This window comes from Mobula birostris, chromosome 11 (assembly GCF_030028105.1).
Source record: "Mobula birostris isolate sMobBir1 chromosome 11, sMobBir1.hap1, whole genome shotgun sequence".
Taxonomy (NCBI): domain Eukaryota; kingdom Metazoa; phylum Chordata; class Chondrichthyes; order Myliobatiformes; family Myliobatidae; genus Mobula; species Mobula birostris.
In genome coordinates, this window is record NC_092380.1 from 90787953 (window position 1) to 90814488 (window position 26536).

Below are 26536 nucleotides of genomic sequence, written 5' to 3' on the forward strand. Positions count from 1 at the left end.
TGACAACCTGACCTTTCAATCTGACCTAGAGTCTAACTCGTCATCCAAACAGGTTCAGTTGCATAGATCTGCTGTAGGGCCTGAACGGCACTGCCTCAATTCAACCTTTCCTATTCGGCCCAGCGCTTAAGTCATTGTCCAAACATCGGGTTCAATCGCTTCATACACTGTGGGGCCTGGACCCAACCTTTCCAATTCGGCCCAGCACTTCCTTGCTCTCGGTGATGGGCGTACTACCTTGCCTCAGTTCTGCCACATCAAATTGCCTCCAAGTCCGTCAGGAAGTTGCAGAATATTGCTTGCGATGATCGTTTACCAGAAAAGGAGTGATTCACAAAGTATTTAGTTGTTTTCCTTGTTCCCTTTCCACCAGCCAGAAGTCACAAGCACAGGAAAATATACAGATGCTGGAAATCCAAAGTAACACACACAAAATGCTGGAGGAACTCAGCAGGCCATGCAGCTTCTATGCCAAAGAGTAAACAGTCAATGTTTTGGGCCAACACCTTCATCAGGGCTCAGGAAGGAAAAGTTCTGATCCTGATCCTGAAGAAGAGTCCTAATGAAGGGTCTGGGCTGGAAACATTGACTGGTTACTCTTTTCCGTAGATGCTGCTTGGCCCACTGAGTTCCGCCAGCGTTTTGAGTATGTTACCAGTCAGAAGTCGCAGAGATTCTCCAGCATCATCTTAAATTGGAAGTTTGAGCTCAATTTTCACTGTCATTTAACCATACATGTATACGGCTAAATGAAACATCTTTTCTCTGGGGCCAAGGTGCAAAAGACCATACATGCAGTCACACACAGCACATAAAGTTACGAAAGCACACAGAGTCACAAATAATATAAGCTCAAGTCTCTTAAGTGTCATGGGTTGAAGATTGATGGTGCATGGGATGTTGTCCCAATACCAAGGCAGTGAGAACTGCACAGTTTCTTCCAACGTGGTCTTACTAGTCTTTTATAAATTGGTACCAAGGTCTTTGTGCACTTATACCTTTAGCTTGGCCTGATGAAGACAGCTCTCATTTGTAGTATTCAGTACTCTGTCCACAGTGCTGCCGACATTGGAAATCTTGTGCACCAAAGTCTATTTGTTTCTAAAGCTTTGGCTCTGTCATTCATGGTACATGTCTTGGACTTGCACAGTACCTTTCAGTCTTGAAACTTACTGTACATTGCCAAGAGGCACTAAGACAGTAGGTAGATAGAAATATCATCAATTGCACATTCACATCTCATACTGCTCTGAATTTTTTCGATGATTTTAAGTTCCCTGGCCTCCACCACTTTATCTTCACCACGGATGTCCAGTCCTATATACTTCTATCCCCCACCAGGAAGGTCTCAAAGCTCTCCGCTTCTTTTTGGATTCCAGACCTAACCAGTTCCCCTCTACCACCACTCTGCTCCATCTAGCGGAATTAGTCCTTATTCTTAATAATTTCTCCTTTGGCTCCTCCCACTTCCTCCAAACTAAAGGTGTAGCTATGGGCACCCAATATGGGTCCTAGCTATGCCTGCCTTTTTGTTGGCTTTGTGGAACAATCTATGTTCCGTTCCTATTCTGGTAACTGTCCCCCACTTTTCCCTCGCTACATCGACGACTGCATTGGCGCTGCTTCCTGCACGCATGCAGAGCTCGTTGACTTCATCAACTTTGCCTCCAACTTTCACCCTGCCCTCAAGTTTACCTGGTCCATTTCTGATACCTCCCTCCCCTTTCTTGATCTTTCTGTCTCTATCTCTGGAGACAGCTTATCTACTGATGTCTACTATAAGCCTACGGACTCTCACAGCTACCTAGACTATCCTTCTTCTCACCCTGTCTCTTGCAAAAATGCCATCCTCTTCTCGCAATTCCTCCGTCTCCACCGCATCTGCTATCAGGATGAGGCTTTTCATTCCAGGACAAAGGAGATGTCCTCCTTTTTTTAAAGAAAGGGGCTTCCCTTCCTCCACCATCAACTCTGCTCTCAAACGCATCTCCCCCATTTCACGCACATCTGCTCTCACCCCATCCTCCTGCCACCCCACTAGGAATAGGGTTCTCCTTGTCCTCACCTACCACCCCACCAGCCTCCGGGTCCAACATTATAATTCTCCGTAACTTCCGCCACCTCCAACGGGATCCCACCACTAAGCACATCTTCCCCCCCCCCCCCCCAACAACTCTGCTTTCCGCAGGGATCGCTCCTTATGCAACTTCCTTATGCATTCGTCGCCCCCATCCCTTCCCACTGATCTCCCTTCCGGCACTTATCCTTGTAAGCGGAACAAATGCTACACATGCCCTTACACTTCCTCCCTCACCACCATTCAGGGCCCCAGACAGTCCTTCCAGGTGAGGCGACACTTCACCTGTGAGTCAGCTGGGGTGATATACTGCATCCGGTGTTCCCGGTGCGGCCTTCTATATATTGGCGAGACCCGACGCAGGCTGGGAGACTGTTTCGCTGAACACCTACGCTCTGTCTGCCAGAGAAAGCAGGATCTCCCAGTGGCCACACATTTTAATTCCACGTCCCATTCCCATTCTGATATGTCTATCCACGGCCTCCTTTACTGTAAAGATGAAGCCACACTCAGGTTGGAGGAACAACACCTTATATTCCGTCTGGGTAGCCTCCAACCTGATGGCATGAACATTGACTTCTCTAACTTCCGTTAATGCCCCACCTCCCCTTCATACCCCATCTGTTATTAATTAATTTATTATTATTATTATTATTGATTATTTGTTTTTTTTCTCTCTCTCTCCTTTTTCTCCCTCTGTCCCTCTCACTATACCCCTTGCCCATCCTCTGGGCTTCCCCCCTCCCCCTTTCTTTCTCCCTGGGCCTCCCATCCCATGATCCTCTCGTATCCCTTTTGCCAATCAACTGTCCAGCTCTTGTCTCCATCCCTCCCCCTCCTGTCTTCTATCATTTCGGATCTCCCCTTCCCCCTCCCACTTTCAAATGTCTTACTATCTCTTCTTTCAGTTAGTCCTGACGAAGGGTCTGGGCCCGAAGCGTCGACTGTACCTCTTCCTATAGATGCTGCTTGGTTTGCTGCGTTCACCAGTAATTTTTTGTGTGTCCCTCCTGATTTAGAAAGTTTGAGGGCACCCTGCCAAAAACATGGCTACCTGCAATAATGGAAGAAAATGACAATATTTTTTCCAAGGATATTTAGGGATGGCCGATAAATGTTGGCTAATGATACATATACTTTCAGTAAATAATAATAGAATTACACATGGGAATGGATCTCAAACCATTAAAAAGGTTCAAAGAGGATTTACCAGAATGGCACCAGGTAGTTTGGTTATGTAGAGAGACTAGAGAAACTAGTCACGCCACGGTAGTGTAGGGGTTAACACAATACTGTAACATCTTCGGGTATCCTGGAGTTCAGAATCCAACTCTGCTGCTGTCTGTCAGAGTTTGTTCAGCGTGGGTTTCTTCCAGGTGCTCCAGCTTCCTCCTACCAGTCTAACGACCAGTTAATAGGTTAATTGGTCATTGTAAATTGGCTTGTGATTAGGCTTGTCTTAAATGGGTAAGTTGCTGGGAGGCGCAGACCATTGGGCCAGAAGGGCCTGTTCTGCGCCGAATCTCGAAATAAAATAAAAAATAAGTAGAAACTAAGATTGTTATTCTTAGATTAAATAACATTAAGGATACTCTTAACACAGCATTCAGAATTTTTGAAGGATCTTGATAGGGGGAAAATGCTGTTTCCGCTGAAAGCAGGCCATACTGGCAAAGGACATATAGTACACAGGAAAATGAGGAATAACTATTTGGAAGGATTTCCTGAATAGGCAGACAATGAACAGATTCAGAAGTAACTTTCAAATGGGAACTTAATATAAGCTTTTGAAAGGAAAATGCATCATTATTACCAAAAAAAATTGCTTAACTAGAGCTATTTGCATGGAGTTGTCAGGTACACTATGGGCTTGCTCTTGTTTGATGCTTTGAAAACAGTCAAACAATTTTTTATTTTTGTCTTCATTCATCCCTTTTGTCTCACTGGACTTTTTCTTACTCTTACAAATTTATTGTCTGTTTTTTTATCTCCTCACAGCCCCATATCCTCTAACCGTTGTCCTTTAAAACTGTTATTTTACCTGTAATATCAGTACTTTCTTTTAACATTGGAAAGAGATACGAGGTATAAATATTGAGCAGTTTTTATTCTTAAACGATGAATATTCCCTTGGATATTTGAACATCTGTCACAATTTTAATGTCTAGGGCCACTTTTTCAAAAATGTCTTCATTAAATTTGTTCAATGTTGACAATTGCAAATCAAGATTAGTTTCCATTGCTGTTGTTCTTTAGCCAAGTGAGGGGATGAATGAATCAGTCATTTTGTGGTTATAAGAACTTTTGCCTTTGGCTGAATTACATAAGCATGTAAACTTGGCAAGCCTCGTAGGGTCTTTGGCTTGTTTATATTAACTTTGTTACAATATCAAATCTGGCATATAGCGATAATATCTAATGGCTTTTTGCAGTTTTTTGGGTCATCTTGAGCCTAGCAATTCTGTTTTTTTTTAAAAGTCAGTTTTCAAAATGAGCTGTTGTTTTTTTTTTAACTCATGCTTTAACTGAAGATAGTTCAATGTGAAATACTGTTACTTAATGTTATTTGCATAACAAGTATTTTGATTTGGATCAGCGCAATGTTGCTACTTTACAGTGCTAGCAGCTCTGGTGTGATCCTGACTTGCTATGCTGACTACTTTGGTGTGAGTTTTCTCCATGCGTTAAGGTTTCTTTCTATGTCCCTGAGACATTCTAGTTGTAAGGTTAATTTGTACTATGAATTAATCCTCTTGTTAATAGTTATAAAAAATTGAAGGCAGTTAATGGGCATGTGGGAGAGAACAGGTTACAAGACATAAGTGAGGGAATACGACTAATGAAAATGTACTGATTGTTAGCCCAAGATCACTGGGGTGAATGGCCTCACATTATTTTGTATGAAAATGTGGATCAGAGTTTACAGAAAATATTATTATACATTTTGTAAAATGAAATATTAGCAGTTCACAAATACATAAACACTCAGAAAATCTAGGCTAATAACTGGAAAGATTTTTAGAAAACAATTGCCTTAATTGTATTATTGATGCAGCAATGGACTATTTGGCAATGTATAGGATATCAGAAATATACAACAAATGTGTTCAATTGAATTGTTAGAATAATTCATTAGTTATTTTACGCAACAATACACTGATTCTCAGTTGCCCGAAAGAGATGATCTGAGGTCAGCTCCGGCTGGATTTCAAAGGTTGAAAGAAATCCAGATGATGATGAAACCAAGTAGCTCACCCTACATTGACTATTATCAGTCTACCCATGGTCAGAAAAGGTGGCAGCCACTTCCTTCAGTAGCAAAATTTGTATGTGTTCAAAGGGCACAGCTCCAAACAGCGATGTAAGCAAAAGCCAATTCTTCAGAGGAATCTTGGCATTTTCCAGAGGCAAAATTGCTCCAAACAGAAGAGCAAGAACATCTGGAACAGATTCTCAGCAATTAAGTACTCAGTAGAATGTTACGACCCTGAGCCCCTTAAGTTTTTCAGATATTTTATAACCTTTTCTCTGTTGTACTTTATTCAATTCTGTTCTCTTTATGGAGCATGGTATACTTAATTTACAAAACCAAGGTCATAAAACACAAAATATAGCTCTGTGTAGGCACACTGTACAATGAGTGCCATTCAGTCTATCACAATACTTGTCACCATGCTGGCATTTCCTGATATAGTGAGACAAACAGCATAAATCAGCAATGGAACTTTAGAGTAACTTTAGTTAGCATATATGGAGATGTGAACTTGACCCGTTGAAGAAAGGGGTTTGATGTCTGGATTAAATCCTGACTTGGAAAAACAGACTTCATCAATTTTATAAATTTATTTGAGAAGATGAACTGAAGGGCGAGGATTCCAAGTGCAGAACACTTACTAACATTTTCTTAAAAGTTTCAGCTTAAATTGAAAGTTTTGCTGTTTGATTAAATTACTTAAGTAAATAGTGATGGAGCTTGGTATGCACTATGCCTGTTTTGGAGACTGGGAGATGCGTGGGGCTGGGAATTGTATTCCCAAAGGGCGGTTTACATCTGCATGAGCCAAGAAATGTGAACTTTTTAAAAATATGTTTATTTATTAGCTTGTTGTACATAAATCTTACTAAAGCAAATTGTTATTCCATATCTCAGATATTTGTGAATCCTATAAGGGGGTATTTCCATTGTCAGAATTACAACGATATAGGTGTTGCCTCTATCCCAGTTTAGCAGAGGTCAGCCAGTACCCAGTCTTACTGATTATTTGTCTTGGTGCCATCTATAGGATCCACTTTGTCAACATTCTGGGTTACCAGGGATATTATATAATTAACCTGTTGTCTATGCACAAAAATAACATAATATGTTACTGATTTTAAATACTTTTTGTACATCAAAATTTAATGAACACCAATGAATGGTTGAGAACATGAGAAAAGAATTGTGTCATGAAGCTGGATCAAACTGAGTTCATTCATTGGCTTAACTAATTATAGAAGGCAAAGAAGAGTCTAGGAACGACATTGTACAACCAGACTGTATGGGACAAATGAGAGCAAATGGTGCTACTTGGATGACAGTCATGGTCAGCATGGAGCAGTTGAGACAATGAGCCTGTTTCCTTGCCTTAACTCATCTCCCAAATCAAGAAGAGGAGGTCCTGCATCTCTGAGATCTTCTTGATATTTGCTGTAATACAGATCATCACTACCAGAGTGTTGGACCCTAAATCATAGTATGCATTTTGGCCAATCAAAGACATATTTCAATCATTGCCAACTTTTTCAGTGAAGTGTGTGAAAAAATTGATCTTGGACCATTGTTTTGCACATTTTAACCCTGATACCAGTCTACCACTGTGCACCACTCACTTCTAACAATAAAGGTCCATACAAGGCTCTGAGAAGCAAAGATCACTCTCCATATCTCAAGCCAGCTCTGAATGGATATAGACATGGAAACATAGTGCAATACAGCATGGATACAATTGGCCCAATAAGTTCATGCTGACCACAGTACCCACCAAGCTGGTCCCAATTTCCATCATTAGACCCATCATGCCCCATCCATGTACCTATCCAATTGCTTCTTAAATTATGCAATTGTACCTGCCTCAACAATGTCTGCCAGCTCATCCATAGGTGATGAAATTCAACATTTTATCGGTGCACCAGCACAGCCTTTGGCCATCTGAGGAACATGCCCCCTTCTCACTGCTGCCATCCAGGAGGTAGTACAGGACCCTGAAGGCACACACTCAATGTTTCAGGAACATCTTCTTCCCTTCCCCCATGAGATCTTGGAATGGACAATGAACCCATGTATACTATCTGATTATTTCTTTTTTCTTTATTTTACACTACTTATGTAATTTTAAGTTTTTAAAGTAGGTATTCATAATGACCTGATTATTCATCTTGCACCATTCTACCCATTTCTCGCCTCTTTCATTTCTTTCCTTTAGTCCAAATTTTCCTATGGTATTTCCATCAGCACCTTGTCCTACTTTAGCATTTAGATCTCCCATGACAATAACAAAATCTTGAGATTTGCATCCATTCTTTGCTTGTTCAAGCTCTTCATAGAATGTATCTATATCCTCATTTGTTCCATCTGTTGTTGGTGCATATACCTGTATAATTGCTGAATCAAATGGTTGTCCTCTGAATCTAACAAGGAACACTCTTTCTGATATTGCCCAATGTCCTAAAACACTTTTTGTCATGTTTTCATCCATAAGCATTCCTATTCTATTAGTATGGGATGTTCCACGAGAATAAATTAGTGTTTTATTTCTATTCTGACATGTTCCAGCACCCGTCCAACGAACTCCGCTAATTCCCATGATGTTAATCTTTAGTCTTTCCATTTCATTTATCACATTGTCCAATCTTCCTGCTTAATATAGGGTTCTTACATTTCAAGTGGCAATAAGTGAGCAGTGAATAAATGAGAATGGAGAGTATACTGACCCAACATTAAACTAGGCATGACAACCCGCCTCAGCGTACTGAAATGTTACGTTTATCCAGTTATGTTATACAGCTCAGAATGTTGGACAATATCTAGTAACATGAGGAAACGAATTGAAGCAGCAGAGATGTGGTTTTTGAGGAGGATGCAAAGAATATCATGGACGAAACGAATATCTAATAAGGATGTCATGAACAGAACAAGCACGAAAAGAGAAATAATGTATGAGATCATGAAAAGGCAATGTAACTTCATTGGACATGCGATTAGGAAAGAGGAGTTAGAATGCATGGTAATTATGGGAAAGATTGAAGGGAAGAAAGCAAGAGGAAGGCAAAGACAAATGATGATGGAGAAAGCAGCCAGAGAACTAGAAATGAATACCAATGAATTGATCCACTTGACCCGAAACAGGAGTGTGTGGGCCATGGCAGTCAAAGCTCAAACTAGGCATGGCACCTGATGATGTTGATGATTTAATTTAATTTTATGCATACTGTATACTTTAATTTATATTTTTTATTCCTATATATTGCATTGTACTGTGCTGCAAAACGATAAGTTTCACGACAAATTCCAGTGATATTACACCTGATTTTGATTCTGATTCTGGTAAAAACATAAGAGATTTTCCTGATGAAGGGTCTCGGCCCAAAATGTCGATTATTTGAAAGTGGGAGGGGGAGGGGGAGATCCAAAATGATAGGAGAAGACAGGAGGGGGAGGGATGGAGCCAAGAGCTGGACAGGTGATTGGCAAAAGGGATATGAGAGGATCATGGGACAGGAGGCCCAGGGAGACGGAAAAGAGGGGGGGGGGAACCCAGAGGATGGGCGAGGGGTATAGTCAGAATACTTCTCTAACTTCCGCTAATGCCTCACCTCCCCCTCGTACCCCATCCATTATTTATTTATATACACACATTCTTTCTCTCTCTCTCCTTTTTCTCCCTCTGTCCCTCTGACTATACCCCTTGCCCATCCTCTGGGTTTCCCCCCCTCCCCCTTTTCCTTTCCCCTGGGCCTCCTGTCCCATGATCCTTTCATATTCCTTTTGCCAATCACCTGTCCAGCTCTTGGCTCCATCCCTCCCCCTCCTGTCTTCTCCTATCATTTTGGATCTCCCCCTCCCACTCCCACTTTCAAATCTCTTACTAGCTCTTCCTTCAGTTAGACTTGACGAAGGGTCTTGGCCCAAAACTTCGACTGTACCTCTTCCTAGAGATGCTGCCTGGCCTGCTGCGTTCACCAGCAACTTTGATGTGTGTTGCTTGAATTTCCAGCATCTGCAGAATTCCTCGTGTTTACGTATTGAAATGCATCGTTTGTGTCAAATCAAATCAGTGTCGGTTGTGCAGGGGAATACCCAAGTGCAGCAGGTATTGCTAAGCTTCTGCCACCAGCATAGCATGCCCACAACTTACTAACCGTAGCTCACACACTTTGCAATGTAGGAGGAAACTGGCACACCCAAAGGAATTCCACGTGGCCACAGAAAGGAATGTACAAACTCCGTACAGACAGTGGCAGGAATTGAACCCCGATTGTTGATTGCTAGCACTGCAAAGCAATTGCGCTAAATGCTCCACTACCGTGCTCTCTGTGCCCACTCTCTATCATTCCACAGTGTGTATTTACTCTGGAAAGGTATTGTCAGGGTTATGTGGATGTCGGTAAAGTATACTGCTCTTATAATATTCCCTAGTGTCCAAATTCAAATAGAAGCGCTTTTATGAAATCTGCAGATTTAAACATCAATATGGTTGATGTCATTATGGAAATATTGGGACTGTGCTTGCCGATCATATTTATAATGACATCAGCCAGATTGGACAGAAGATATGCAGAAAAATGGTATAATCAATAAATCAGCATGAGTAAAGCTATAACAGTCAATATCGACACCAAAAAGCTGCAGTATGCCCAGAAGGAGGTTTTTCCTCAAGTTTAAATTGGTCATTGTTACAACAGGAGACCACAGACAGGTCCCTGTGGGAATGGGATGGAAATCAGCAGGCAGCTGGGAGCTATGAGTTGTCCTGGCAGTCTGAACAGAATTTATCTGCAAAGCAGTCATGCAATCTGCATTTGGATCCTTCGTCGTAGAAGAGGCCACATAGTGAACACTGATTGCAGGGAGGAGATGTGCTTAGTAGTGGAATTTGGTTGAAACCCGCAGTAATTGCAAGAAAAATGATCTGGTGGACGTGAAGGCTGGTGGGTTGGAAAGTGAGGACTAATGGAATTCTATCCATGCTTTTTCCAAGTTGACAGCATAAAAATATTCCATTACCAAATACGTCTTCTCCTCCCCTCCCCTCCCCTTTCGGGATTTTGAAGGAAACCATTCCCTTCATGATTATGGGTCTGTCTTCTGTACCCAAAAGGTCCCCACCCTTTTTCTAGAAACTGCTCACTCAACCACAGGGAACGGCCACCTGTCCTTCCACTTAATTTCTCCCCAAGGGCCAGGAACCCAAAGGTCATTCCAAGTGAAGCAACAAAGTATACGGCTTTGGCTCAGTCTAATCTATGGAGCACCTCCTACAACCCAGCAGTCTGCAGCCTTTCAGTTTTCTGTCTCACACTGTTATTTTTGTTCCATTATTTTCTCACTCTGACTGCTCCCACCAGCAGGTAACTTCTACAACATAGAGCCATAGCGTAATTCTGCACATTATTACTACAGAGTAACAGCCCTTCGGCCCAACTAGGTCCTTGTCAGCCACAGCTTCCCTGCTAGTCACAGCTGTCTACTTTGGGTCTATAATCTTCCGAGCCCTTCCCTTCAATGTACCTATCCAAATTCCTCCATAATGCTGCAATTATACCCGCCTCGACCACTTGTGTGAAGAATTTACCTCTCAGATCTCTTTTAAATCTCTCCTCTCTTGTATTTGTGCCCACCAGAGTTAGAATCTTGAAGCTCTGGGGAAAAGATGATTGCTGTCCATCTTATCCAAGCCCCTCGTGGTGGTTGTATAAATTTGCATAAGGTCGTCTCACTTCCCCATCACAACCCTTGCCCTGCCCTTAATCCTTTCCCCACTTTCTTTTCAACTTAAAACTAATTTGTTTTTTTTTCTCTTTCTGATGAAGGGTCTTCAAATGAAACATTAACTCTATTTCTCTTTCTATTAACCTAATGAGTTGTTTCCAACATTTTCCGCTCTTTCTTCAGAATCTCAGGGTCTGCAGACTTCTGATTCTCAGGTATCCAGTATTTGTCTTGACTACCCAGGAACATTACTAACGTTTGCTTTGTTCAAATAATAAACCTGTAATGCAAAGTCTCATAGCTTTAATGACCTCACCTTGCACAACACAGATTGTATTGAAGCCACCTATATTTACTGCAAAGCAGACTATATAGATCTTTGTCCTAAATTAAGTTGTCCATTTTGTATAGTACGAAAGTGAGAAAATGTTTTTAAAGCAACTTATAGGACCTCTAAAAATTATAGTTGCTAAATACTATATACGAAACTGCTAGTGGTATAATTGCATGGTAGAATTTATGCAGAAACTGACCCATTAGACATCCAAGTGTCAGCTATTGACCATAATGTTGGAGTTTTGTCAACAAGCGGCTAAAAGCAGCTTTTTAAATACTTGAAAGAGAGGTCAGAACATAAAAGGTGGGCAAAACTGCACCTTTTAAAACCAAGGTGATCTTAATGAAAGTGTCATCTTCTTAAACTCATCACCCCCACAGGGGTATGGGTCAGTCCTCCAGTTATCCCCAGATATAGCCCTTTTTTTGCAGATGCTTCTCCTCATGGGGTTGAGGCCTTTGGAGTATCTGCTGGTGTTTCTGTAGCACTGGGTTTTTGCAGGTTGGAGTTGCTAGCCCCATGTCCAACCCTTCTCCTTTTGCAGCTGGGCTAGGGACAGTTCATGACAGTGTTCAATGGAAGTGTAATTTAATAAAATATTGATGGAGGCAATGAAGAGAGGAGAGAGAGCAGCGCACTGCGTGTGCGCAGCCCTCTGGTGAAAAATGATTATGTATCCGTTAAATAGGGGCCGTGGACAATTCTGACTTGATGGAGGCAGAGGTGAAAGCACAGAGGAACATCTGGAGAAATTTCTGAAACTCCAGTTCGCTGCTGTTGTTACTGCGCGGTTGGGAGTCTTCCGGAGGGAAGGCCTCAAAATCCCTGGCTTTGCCTGCTGTTGGCGACCAAGATTGAGGTCGAGTCGTTCGGACAGAGATGGCGCTCAGTACTCGGTGTCGGAGAGCTGATCGGAGGCTCGAAGTTTTCGGATGACTCAGAGTCGGACTGTGGTCAGGGATGGCAGGGAGAGTTTTTTTTCCTTCTCCCGTCTGCGTGAGATGTGGGACATTTGAGAGACTTTGAACTTTTTACTGTGCTCATGGACTTCTTCATCAAGTTATGGTATTGTTGCACTGTTGTAACTATTTGTTATAATTATGTGGTTTTGTTAGTTTTTTCAATCTTGGTCTGTCCTTTGTTTTGTGATATCACACCAGAGGAAATATTGCATCGTTTCTTAATGCATGCATTACTAAATGACAATAAAAAGAGGACTGCGTGTCTTCATAATCTAAAAAAGAAATAGAATATCAGTAAAAATCATCAGAAGTGTCTTGATTCTTCTCCAAAATGAAATGCACCAGTGATTTTTTTTTTGCAGTGAGAAGCCAGAAATCACTGTGGCTTATGCAATATGGAAAGAATGGTCAGTGGCAGTGGCAATTTCTACGGCTCCACATTGCTAGCAGTATTTTAAGAAAATTAGTGATCTGAAAAGGAAAAGAAGCAAATGCTTTACCATGACTTGCTGGAAAGAACAAACCTCATAAATATGATTGAAGGTCAATATACATTGATTTTAAAATAAGTTGGTACCTCATCGCACGGCCCAACCAGAATCCCTGGCTGAACACAGACGCATGCTCCCTACCAAAAGGGATGCTGCATTCAAGTTGGTGACAGAACAGCTCTCAGAGCAGCCAGAAGACACTCGATCTTAGGCACAAAGCGGGGGAAGACTGCCTATGCACACAAATTTAGGAACACTTGTCCAATTACCATCCTCAGCTCACGTGGCTGAGCATCAACTGCATTACCGACTTCACAAGGCAAAACGGCACAGACTGTAAAAGTGATGCCTCCTTCCCTGACACTCTTAACAATTTCATGCATGCTTTGAGGCATGCAACACAATGCTGGCCTCAAAAGCTAAACCCGTCCAAGTGAGCAGACACTGTCTGTAACAGCAGCAGACATGAGAAGGACTCTGCAGGGAGTTAAGCTCCCCTGAAGGCAGCCGAGCCTGACAACATCCCAGGCCGAGTACTCAGAGTATGCACACCTGCTCATTGACATCTTCATGGATGTCTTCGACACTTCACTCATCCAGGCTGCTGTACCCACATGCTTCAAATCAGCCACCATCATCCCTATACTAGAGAACTCTACAGATTCAGAAGTAAATGACTACTGTCCAGTGACAGTAGTCTGTGTGGGTACGTGGCTAAGTGGTTAAGGCATTGGACTAGCGACCTGAAAGTTGTGAGTTCGAGCCCCAGCCGAGGGAACGTGTTGTGGCCTTGAGCAAGGCACTTAATCACACATTGCTCTGCGACGACACTGGTGCCAAGCTGTATGGGTCCTAATGCCCTTCCCTTAGACAACATTGGTGTCGTGGAGAGGGGAGACTTGCAGCATGGGCAACTGCTGGTCTTTCATACAACCTTGCCCAGGCCTGCGCCCTGGAGAGTGAAGATCCATGGTCTCGCAAGACTAACGGATGCCTTTATTGTCCAGTGATAGTGAAGTGCTTTGAATGGCTGGTAATGGCACATATTAAAAAGCCCATTCTTGCCGTGTTGGACACTCACCAATATGCTTATCGACCAAACTGCTCTACGACAGATACCATAGCATCTGTCATGCACCTGGCCCCGACACAGCTTGAAAATGAGGAAAGTCAGCATTCAACGCTATTGGTGCCACAAACATGGTGAACGAAGTCCTACCCATCGGTCTAAATACACAAATGTGCAACTGGGTTTTATGTTGTATGACGTTATACTTTATGTCAGCATTTTTGTGTTGTACAAATGTTCCCCTATGAAGATTGAACGATGAGGAGATATAAAAGGGTGTGTGTAGCGTACACATAGTTAAAACAATTCGTCCTTTCTGAGGGGAAAAATATAATTTTAGGAACAGTGAGGGAGCAAAGAGATATTGTATATCCAAATATAAAAAGTACTAAAAACTAGTGTACCGTTGCAAATGGAAATTTTTAAAAAATCTAATTGGAATGTCAGCCTTTACCTCTGGAGAGTCTAGTGCAAAGGATCAATTGCCAGGGAGTTAATACTTCAGTTTTACAGAGCTTTACTCTGACCCCATCTGGAGAGCTGGATTCTGTTTTTGGCAATGCGGTCAGAAAGAATATATTGGCTTTGGAAGGGTTGCTATATCAACTCACTCTATTAGTTTCAAGTATTCAAATGAGTAAGAATTTGCAAAATCTTGGTCTGGATTCCCTCAAGTCCATCAGATTGAATTGTTTTCTAATCAGGATGCTCGAAGTAATAAAGTAAGGAAACTGTGTATCTGGTGGACATGTATATGGGTGGCACATGGTACCTGATGAAGGTGGATAGGGGCAGAACTGTGGCACAGCTAGTAAAAGGGCTTTCTCGCAGAGCCGGAAACAGGGGTTCCATCTTGACCTCCTATGCAAGGGTATGGAGTTTCCATATTCTCTCTGTCGCCATGTGGGTTTCTGCAGGGTGCTTCAGTTTCCTCTGACATCCCGGAGATGTGCAGGTTGATAGTTTGCTTGCCTGCTGTCAATTGCCCTTTTTTCTGTGTAGGTGACAGAATCTGGGGCGAGTTGACAGAAAGTTTAAAAAATGGTATTAACATAGCATTTATGAAAGTGGATCCTTGCCATCAGCACAGATGTGGTGGGCTGCAGGGCCTTTTACTGTGCTGTGTGTAGACTTTGTATAAGTTTAAATTTAGAACTTAGACATGTCGGCATATATTCCTTTCATTTTTAAGAAAATAGAAAACTGGAACACAAGTAACTCTGCAGAATCCTGAAATCCAGAGTAACACATAAATAAAGCTAGGGGATCTCATCACGTCAGGCAGCATCTACGGACAGGAATGAACAATTGACGTTGCAGGCAGAGACCTGATGAAGGGTTTCAGCCTGAAACGTCAACTGTTCATTCCTCTCCATAGATGCCACCTGACCTGCTGAGTTCTTCCAGTTTTTTGTATGTGTCACTCTAGAAATCTGGAAGTTTTCCAAAAGGCTATGAATGCTTGATCAATGGATAGAATCGAATTAAGGAAGTGAATTGGTCGACTCCTGTTTCTTTTCCTTCATATACAACTTTCGACTGAGATTATGTATTTTGGCTCAAAATGATGTCTGGGGAATGTAAGTGCAGCACAAATGTGAAGCTCACATCTTGGATTTTCTGCTCAACTGAACAAGGTAATAAATAATCTTTGTTTATTCTACTGCCAGTCACATTGCATTTTTTTTTGCAATTAATAGAATCCATTTTTACCTAATGTGCTGAATGTGGCGAGCATATGTTCTGGGGTGAACAAGCTGGAGTTGTCGAGTCAACCTTGGTTCCAACTAACATTTTCTTTGGCTCCAAGGACTAAACAAATCATGGCTTTATTGGCACCAAAACAGTGAATACATCCCTGGAGCCAAGCTCCTCATGTTCAAAGTTGAAACCGTTCAATAAGCCCTAAGGTGAATGATATCATGCCCTTTATTTGTAAACCAAAACCGTCCAGAAGGAGAGTGAAGTCAACATAGGGCTAACTGTGGAAAGGCACTTCAGGGCCACTGAGTTACCATGACCGTAAATTTTGTCTGGAGCCCCTGTTATTTTGCATACCATAGCTCGAGTCTAGTTTTGATTTCCTGGCATAAGTAGGTTTTAAAGAAATTTTACTGAACAATTGCACTTCTAATAACATATGATATATTAAAAAATAAGAACTGATTTGCATTGTGAACAGTATGTAGTTCTTGATTGAAGGCATCTTTATTAAAAAAACCACAAAAGCTGAAATATGTTCCGAAGCTGCCCAGAATGGCTGGAAGACCAAGGTTTTCCCTGTAGAAGTGGAATGCAGGGGATTTGTTGCTACATCTATGACCAGTCTATTGAGGAAGATGGGGGTGAGGGGTCACTCCCTCCAACAAGCAATCAAGTCCTTGTCAAATGCAGCAGAAGAAAGCAGCAATTGGATTTGGATTAAAAGGAAAGAGAACAACTGGGCTGCAAGATGAAGACAGGAGGGTATGGAACTGAGAGGGGTGTATCTGAGACGCCAGGTAGCACCGTTGAGCCCTTTGGAGACGTCGTGGGCTTATCAACAAAACGTCAAAGAAGGAGGGTGCCCACCTGATGACCCCGATGACGTACCTACCCTCCCTCCTTGTCACCACTCCAAACCCACTGCCAACATCGAGAGTGCCAACTTACCATAGGGATTGAAACATCAAGTCCTAGTAGCTCTACCTTATACTTAATGGTTAGATGATAAATTGCGTAAAAAATCTGGCGTAGTCAGAGAAGACTGGGCAGTGGTGGAGGGGAATTTTGCTGATTGGATGTCTATTACCAATAGCATTCCACAAGGATCAGTACTGGGACTTCTGTTGTTTGAGATGTATTTAAATGATGTGGATTAAAGTGTGCAAGTAATCTGATTAGTAAATTTGCACGTCATGAAAGTTGACTGAGGTGTGGGTGCTGAGGAAGGTTGTGACAGAATATCGACCATTGGGAATCTGAGCATAGAGTTTAATCCAGAGATGTTGAATTTTGGGGATTCAGATGCAAAAGGAAAGTATACCATAAATGGCAGGGCCCTTGGTAGCATTGATATACACAGGATCTTAGAGTGTATGTCCCTAGCTCAATGAAAGCAACACCAACATATAGGATGGTAAAGAAGGCTTGTGGTATGTTTGCCTTCATTGGTTGGAGCATCAAGTATGAAAGTTGGCAAATCAACATAATGAATTGGTCAGGGCACTTTAGTTATTTATTTGTCAATCTGTCCGATGTATTTATTTATTTAGAGATAGAGCATGGACCAGGCCCTCCCCACCCACGCCGCTCAGTAACCCACCTGTTTAACACCAACCTAATCACAGGACAGTTTATACTGACTAATGAATCTACTAACTGGTACACCTTCGGACTGTGGGAGGAAACTGGAGCACGTGGAAGAATCACACGCAGCCACGGGGTGTACATACAAGCTCCTTACAGTCGAGGCCAGAATTGAACTCCAAACTCTGACGCCCTGAGCTATAATAGTGTCGCACTAACTGCTGTGCTACTGTGGTTGTAGTATTGTATGCATTTTTAGTTGCCACAGTATAGGAGGGGTATCGAGGCTTTGGAGAGGATACAGAAAATGTTCACTAGAATGTTTTGGATTGGACTGTATTAGATATATAGAGAAATTGGACAAACTTGGATTGTGTTTTCTGGAGCATTGGAGGTTGACGACTATCCTGCAAGAAGTACAATATATAATATTGTATAATGAGAATGTCTCCAGGATTGAAAGGGTTTCTGTATGAGGAACATCTGGCAGCTCTTGGGCTGTATTCCCTGGAGTTCAAGAGAATGAGGGGGGATCTCATAGAAACATTCCGAATGTTAAAAGGCCTGAACAAATTAGATATGGCAAAGTTATTTCCCATGGTAGGAGATTCTAGGACAAGAGGGCACGACTTCAGGATTGAAGGACGTCCTTTTGGAACTGAGATGCGGAGAAATTACTTTAGTCAGAGGGTGGTAAATCTGTGGAATTTGTTGCCATGAGCAGCTGTGGAGGCCAAGTTATTGAGTACATTTAAGGCAGAAATAGATAGGCTCTTGATTAACCAGGGCATCAAAGGGTATGGAGTGAAAGCAGGGGAATGGGGACGACTGGAAGAATTGGATCAGCCCATGATTGAATGGCGGAGCAGACTTGATGGGCCGAATGGCCTACTTCTGCTCCGATATCTTATGGTCTTATATCAAAGGCACATGTAGATTTGACAGCCAGCGTGCTTTTCCCAGTTTGAAAGTAGATTTATGAGAATGTTCAAAGGCTTAAATTATAGGTAAGCTTGGACTTCATTCCTTGGAGAGTAGGAGACTGAGGTGGTGTATAAAATTCTGAGACGCATAGGCATTTTCCGCACGGAAGGAGAATCAAAAGCTGGAGGGCGTAGGTTTAAGGTGAGAGGCGGAAAGTTTAAAGAACCTGTGTGAGACAAGTTTTTTTACACACAGTGTGGGGTGTGTACTGCCATGTAGTGCAACATGTAGAAGCAAGTATGATAGTGACATTTAAACAGCATTTGGACAGATATGTGAACAGACAAAGATGCAGGGTATGAACTATTGGCAGGCGGATGGGATTAGTTAAATGGCATCATGGTCACACAGACATAGTTGGCCGAAGGGCCTGTGTGACACTGTTCTCTTATGATGCTGCTACTATCAGAATTGCTACTTATTCCCAGTAAGCAATTATTCACTGACAAAAGCACAGGTTAATCCAAGGCATTTTTCTTCAATTGTTCAGATAGTATGTTCTGCAATTGACAACAATATATGCATTAATAAGACCGTCTTTATTGCCGGTTAACTAAATTGTGTGAATAGTCTCTAGTATGTGAAAAGCCTCTGCGCTGGCTGTCAGCTTTTTTGACGATTACTCCATGATGTATCAAATGTATAGCAACAACTTTGCCAGTGACTTAATTGAAAAATTGAGGCTGATTTTTATCTACATTCCAGGGTAACCACACTCCAGTAGAGCAATTGACAGGGCACAACCCATTCTGGACACATGTTGCAACCAGTTTGAGTTTCAGATCTTGGGAAAGCATCGTCAATGAAGCAACCGTTCAAAAGATTCAGCTGCTGGACTCAAAGTACCCAAGAAGAAATGGTCTTTGTTCAGTTGCAGTTTAAAAAGAAAGCACCTATGGTCCGCATAAATGGAATATTAAGGAAGCTGCTTTTTATATCAATGTTAAAGTTCATACTATTCCCAGATGCCCAAATGACTAAATTGTAGTGTGCTAAACAAACTACAAGATTGTGAAAGAGCCACTATGACTATATAATTTTCACTTTAACTTTTTCACAATGCTGTATTAGAATATTTTACTAGTCCACCCCAAATGCTTGGTAGCAAATAAGCAATGGGCATTCTTTTTTTGTTTTAAGCAAGTTTCTTACCACAGCAGCCATGAATTATTAGCTTTACTGAAGATCCCAAATGAAACATTCACTGGCCTTCTCTTAACGATTATCTTCATGAGGCCACAAAACATAAGAACAGAACTAGACCATTTGGCCCATCGACTCTACTCCACCATCACCCCAAAAAATCAAATCAAGTTTGTAAGACATGACACCCCCTGCACAAAACCATGCTGAACATCTCTAGTAAAGTCTAAACTTGCCCGGATGCAATTAGATCCTATCCTTAAGAATCTTCTCCAATAGTTTCCTTGCCACTAATGCAAGGCTCACCAGCCTATAATTTCCTGGTTTGTCTTGATTGCCCTGCTTACACAGAGGGCTACTTTTTAATCCTCTGGGATCTTGTCTGTGGCTACAAAGATCTCTGTCAAGGCCCCAGTAATCACCTTTCTGGCCTCTCTCATTAATGTGGTATGGATCCCAATAGACCCTGAGGACTTATTCACCCTAATGTTTTTTTTAAAAAAACTAACACTATCACCTTCTTGATATCAGGTTGCTCTAGAACAGGGGTTCCCAACCTCTTATAGGCCATGGCACGGTCCTTACTATTAACCAACATGTCCGTAGACTCCAGGTTGGGAACCTTTGTCCTAGAATATCTGCATACCCCTACCTTATGTGTCCTTCTCCTTAGTGAATCCTGATGCAAAGTACTTGTTTAGTAGCTTGTCTATTTCCTCTGGCTTAGTATATTTATGCAGCACCTTTTATCTTAAAACAGCTCAAGTAATGTAAATTAGCTCATGACTTATTTCTTGTTAGCTGGACGAATCTGGCAGCTTATGATCAGACAAAACTAGTACAAAGTATTTGGAGGACATATTTTTCTGGGCTGATGTATTGTCTTGTAGCTACTCTTTCTGTTGTGGGTTTTCGATGTCGCCAACACTGCGCCCCTGAGGAGAACCACCAAAGTGACCTGCACCTTGGTCACCTCTGAGGACGAAGTACGCAGATGTTTCCAATGAGTGGACATTCTCAAGGCTGTGGGACCGGACGGCATCCTAGGGTAGGAACTCAGAATGTGCACGGCACAACTGGCAGGTGTGCTTACAGACGTTTTTAATTTCTCCCTTTCCCAGTGTAGAGTGCCCTCTGCTTCAAAACATCCACCATTATTCCTGTACCTAAAAAGACCAAGGTAACATATCTGAACGACTGGCGTCCTGTTGCACTCACTTCAATAATAAGCAAATGCTTTGAGAGGCTGGTCAAGGACTACGTCTGCAGCATGCTACCACCCACACTGGACCATTACAATTTGCCGACCGACATAACCGACAGATGATGCAATAGCCACAGCTCTACACACCATTCTTATACATCTGGAGAAGAAGGATGCTTATGTGAGAATGCTGTTCTTGGGCTACAGTTCAGCATTCAACAACATAATTCCCTCCAGGCTCAACAAGAAGCTCAGAGACCTCAGCCTTTACCCTGCCTTGTGCAGCTGGATTCTGGACTTCCTGTCAGATCGCTGGTAGGTGGTAAGAGTGGATCCCCACCTCTACCCCTCAGCCCCTCACCACAGGAGCCCCTCAGGGCTGTGTCCTAAGCCCCCTCCTTTACTCTCTGTAGACCCATGACTGTTCGCCACCCACAGCTCGAATCTGCTAATTAAATTTGCTGATGATACTACACTGATTGGCCTAATCTCAAATAATAATGAGGCAGCCTGCAGAGAGGAAGTCATCACCCTGACACAGTGATGTCAAGAAAATAACCTCTTCCTCAATGTCGCAGAAACAAAAGAGCGGGTTGTGGGCTACAGGAGGAGTGGAGCTAACTCCTATTGACATCAATGGATCTGGGGTTGAGAGGATTAACAGCTTCAAGTTCCTTGGCATCAACATCACCGAGGGTCTCACATGGTCTGTACATACTGGTTGTGTGGTGAAAAAAGCACAACAGTGCCTCTTTCACCTGAGATGGTTGAAGAAGTTCGGCATGAGTCCCCAAATCCCACGAACTTTCTACAGGGGCTCAGTTGAGAGCATCTTGACTGGCTGCATCACTGTCTGGTATGGGAACTGTACCTCCCTTAATCGCAGGACTCTGCAGAGAGTGGTGTGGACAGCCCTGCGCATCTGTCGATATGAACTCCCACTATTCAGAACACTTACACAGACAGTTGTGTAAAAAGGGCCTGAAGGATCATTGGGGACTCAAGTCATCCCAACCACAAACTGTTCCAGCTGCTACTATCTGGGAGATGGTACCGCAGTATTAAAGCCAGAACCAACAGGCTCCAGGACTGATTAATTCACACTGATACAATTGTATTTCTATGCTATGTTGACTGTTCTGTTGTATATACTATTTATTACAAATTACTATAAATTACACATTGCAAATTTAGCTGGAGATATAATGTAAAGAATTTTACACCCCATGTATGTTAAGGATGTAAGAAATAAAGTCAATTCAATTCAATTCATTTGGTGTGATCTGTTAGTGCTTTTTGTGTGAGGGAGGGGGTTTGGGCTTTGCAAAATTTGTTTATTTTTGCACAGAATGGGGTTGATGTTTTTCTTTGAATAACTTTCATGGTTTTCTTTGCCATGGAAGTAATTTTCTGTGGCTATCTGGAGCAAATGAATCTCAGAGTTGTATACTGCATACATACTTTGATAATAAATGAATCTTTGGACTTTTTCAATCATTGCCAATAATTGTCAGAACTATGTTTATGCAAAATTAGCAGACTTCCACTTGTGCTGTGTTAATAGAGTGTGAATAACAAGATGTTGTTGACTATTATTTGTAATTTTCTGATAAATATTTAAAAAGCAAACTATTAAACAACTTTTGATGATGAACAGGGCAGTGTTTCAAGGGTGAGAAGAAATCCTGCAGAGGAAGGATTTTCAGTCCAACATTGCTCTGGCTCTGGACGGGAATCTGTTTCAGAACACATTTATGGCCAGTTGCATGAGAAAAAACAAGCTGCAACTTTTACGCGGAAGCAGATCTAAAACAACAGCTGAATTCTATTTTTAATGTTTAGATTAGGTTACAGACCAAATGTTCATTCTGGCTGTGTGATTCACAAAGGAAGTGGGAACTGTCTGGTCATGACAGAATCTCATAAAGCTTACATTTTACCTTGCTTAAAGAAGCACTGAGCAGAGAAAAGAATAGGAGTTGATTGCATCTTCCAAATTTTCAAGGCTTTTAATTTGGATATTGTGAGCTTTCATAGAATGAAAAACATGAGCGCACTTTGGAGGCTTCTAATGATGAATTTGTTCAAACAAAGCACTTTCAAAAATTAATCTTTTATTTTCGATTCCTGCTATTCCCAAGCTTCAAGCTTGGAGACACCAATGTTTCATTTGTGGACTACCTTTCTTTCTGTAAACAGATCCCTTGTGATCAAAACATTCTCATAATTGAAGCACAGATTCAACTTGTGTTCTATTACTCCATGTGAATGGACTTTAATTTAATTTAGTCATAGATCTGTAATTAAAGGGAGGCTGTTTGACTCACTGTGTCTGTATTGGTCTGGGGCTAGATGGTTGAATGCAGTGTTAATATTTCCTTAATCTTGTACTTAATCTATGGAAATTGCACATACTCTCTGCCGCTGTAAATTGACCCAACATGGGTTTGTCATAACTGAGCGGTTGATTTTCAGTGTAGACTCAGTGAGTCAAAGAGCTGGTCTCCGTGTTGGATTTCTTTGATTTGAACTAACGGTCACTCTCCCAAAGTTAGTAATCAGCTGTTCAAATCAGAGATGAGAAACTTGTTCACTCAGAGGATGGCAGATTTTTGGAATTCTCTATCAGAGTTGAATTTAGAGGCTACGTACCAGAGTATATTCAAGAAAGAACAGGGAAGTGGTATTGAAAATTGACAGATGTACTGTTGCAGACAGCAGCCTTCCGCTACAGAATGATGTTCATGAGTTGATAGGTTGTACGGAAAACTAGATAGAATTTAATACTGGAAAATAATAAGGTGATGCAGTTTGGAAAAGCCAGTAAGGCTAGGGGATACACATTGAATGGCTGGACCTTGGAAGTATGGGGAGAGCAAGGAACTAGATGTGTATGACCTAGGATCCCTGAAGGCAGTGTGCAGGTAGATAAGGTGGTTAAAGCAGCATAGGAAATACTTGCCTTTATTCACTGGATATGGAATATAAGAGCAGGGGGTTTTGTGGTACAACTATGTAAAATATTAAGTCTGGCACAGCTAGAGTATCGTATGTAACTCTGGTCATCACATTATAACAAGAACATCATTGCACTGGAAAATGGTGCCGAGGTGACTCACCAGGAGTTTCCTTTGGATGGAGTGTTTTGCTATGAGCAGAGACTGGATTTGTTTTCCTTGGAGTACAGAAGTCCAAGGAGGATATCTGACTAAGGTCATAAAAGTATGAGAGGCATATATAGGGCGGAGAATAAGAAACTTACTTTCTAAACTAACGTTTCTCCTGAGCATAAGAGTACATTAAGAAGTAGGAGATTTTGAAGACATTTGAGGAAGATATCATCCTCTCACCTTCCCCCACCACCTACACACACACAACAGCTGAGATCTTACTGAATGGCAGTGCAGGCCAAATGGGTCAAAATGCATACTCTTCTTTAGTTTCCTCTGTATCATTACCGCGCGGGTACAAATCCAAATATATTTAAAAATGATGTTGGTTTCTATGTCCACCACCCTCTCAGGCTGTGAATTCCAGAACACATTCACTCCCTGGGTGGAAAAGAAATATTACTCAATTAGAACATCATTATAGTAAGGCAAATCGATCATTACTGTTTATTCCAAGCCCTTTTATACATGTCAATTAAATCTACCCTTAGCCTCCCATGTCTCGAAGAGAGCAACCCTAGCCCAGCCAGTTTTTGCTCCTATCTACGTTTCACCAGCGTTGTCAGCATTGTCATAGTCTCCTCTGCATTCAAACTGCGATCTATCCTCTCTGCTGAATTGCTCTTTTATTAATCATAGTTTATTTTTTTTAAATCTCAGTACAGTGGCAATATGTGGAATACTTTTTCTTTATTTTGGAATAGTTTAATCATTTACTTGCAATTTAACTTCTGGATCTGAAAACTTCAAATTCCATTCAGCATTTTGGCACATGATTGAAGTTAATCACAGAGTCACACCACTGAAGCTGGCTTTCCAACTTACCATGTCTTTGCCAACTATCAAGTGCTTATCTAAATTACCCTCAGTTTCTCACACTCGGTTGGCAGCCATCCATTCCTTGCTGATTCCAAGTCCTCATTTAAAGGCTCAAATCAACACACAAAATGGTGGAGGAACTCAGCAGGTCAGGCAATATCCATGGAGAGGAGTAAACGTTTAATGGTGTGGTCTGAGACTCTTCAGGGCTGGAAAGGAAAGGGGAAGAAGCTCAAATATTGTGCAAGTATCCACCTCCTCCAACTTCTCAGGGAAGGTTCTGACAAACAGGAGAAAATCTGCAGATGCTGGAAATCCAAGCAACACATACAAAGTGCTGCAGGAACTCAGCAGGCCAGGCAGCATCTATGGAAAAGAGTAAACAGTTAATGTTTTGGGTCGACACCCTTCATCAGGACTGAGAAGGGTTCCTCCAGCATTTTGTGTGTATTTTTCAGGGAAGATTTTCCAGTTTTCAACCATTTCCATGGTGTGTTTGTGTGTGGGGGGTGGGAGGAAGGGAGTCTTCTTCCTCAACTGCCTTCAAAATCTCCAACTCCTTAACTTAAATCAAACTCTCTGATAATATACTCTTATGCTAAGGAGGAAGGTTAGTTTAGAGAGCTAGCTTCTTATTCTCTACCCCATCTGTGCCTCTCATAATTTTAACTTTAGTCAGATATCCTCCTCAGTTTTCTGTACTCCAAGGAAAACAAATCCATTTTCTGCTCATAGCCAAACACTCCAATCAAAGGAAACTCCTGGTAAATCACCTCTGCACCATGTTCCAGTGCAATGACGTTCTTGTTATAGTGTGGTGACCAGAATTAATAAAATACTCTAGCTGTGCCAAACCCAATATTTTACATAGTTGTACCACATAATCCTCTGCTCTTGTATTCCTTATCGAGTGAATAAAGGCAAGTATTTTCTGTGCTGCCTGAACCACCTTATCTACCTGCACTATCTTGTTCCTTGTTCAAAAGTTCAAAGTGAGTTTACTATCAAACTACATATATGTCATCATCTACAACCTTGAGATTAATTTTCTTGTGGGCATACTCAATAAAGGAATAATAGTCTCAGTCTGAGGCCCCCATCGGTCAGACTCATGGATGTTGCGTCCTAGCTGTCTAGATATGCAAGTCTGGGTAGAACAATAGGGCTAGCAAGCTGTTGTCCATGTAGCAAGCTCCCTCCCTCCATGAATCTGATAAACCCAAAGGAATAGCAGAGGCCAAAACAGTTTGGCACCAGCAGAGTCACAGGAGTTGCCAATCAGCATTGAACTCAATGTAAGACTGCCTTAGGGACTCCAGCTCTAGATTGTTCCCAGGGGGTTTTACTCCTGAAGCCTTCCCCATGAATGGGTATAGCCGCAAGGCAGTGGAGGTTTGAGATCAGAGTTTTCCTTCTCCTAGGTGAGCTGCCAACTACTGCTGATGAGCCCCATCTGTCTGAAGTGACTGGTTTTAAGGCACCAGTAACCCGCCTTAGCCCCTTCTCCTGCCAGTAGAAACGGTTTCATCGGGCTTAGTATCTAATCCATGCGTGAAGCTCAGGAGCTGGACTTTGTTGTCAGAGGCTGTTTGAGACGCCCGCCATTGAGAGTATCTAATCAGTGGTGGGAGCTTGTTCCCAATACCATTCCCTGTCTATGACAACCTTAATGAACCATAGAATAATAACCATATCAGAATCAATGAAAGACCACCCAACTTGGGCGAAACCAGTGTGCCAAAGACAACAAACTGTACAAATGCAAAAAGAATGAAACAATAACAATAAATATGTAAGCAATGAATATCAGGAACATGAGACGAAGAGTCCTTGAAAGTGAGTCCATTGGTTGTGGGAACATTTCAATGATGAGCAAGTGAAGGTGGGTGAGGATATCCCCTTTGGTTCAAGAGCCCGATGGTTAGTTCTTCTCATATGTCCTGGAGTCCAACCATTCAATGTGCATTTCCTAGCCTTCTTGGCTTTTCCAAATTTCATCAGCTTGTAGTTTTTTTGGAATTAAA

At 41.9% G+C, this 26536-nt stretch overlaps 1 protein-coding gene across 5 annotated transcripts in view; it reads left to right on the forward strand.

Annotated features, from left to right (window-relative positions):
- bbox1 (butyrobetaine (gamma), 2-oxoglutarate dioxygenase (gamma-butyrobetaine hydroxylase) 1) overlaps positions 1–26536 on the forward strand; it is a 207157-nt gene that overhangs the window by 91403 nt on the left and 89218 nt on the right. The gene's annotated exons all lie outside the window — the stretch shown is intronic.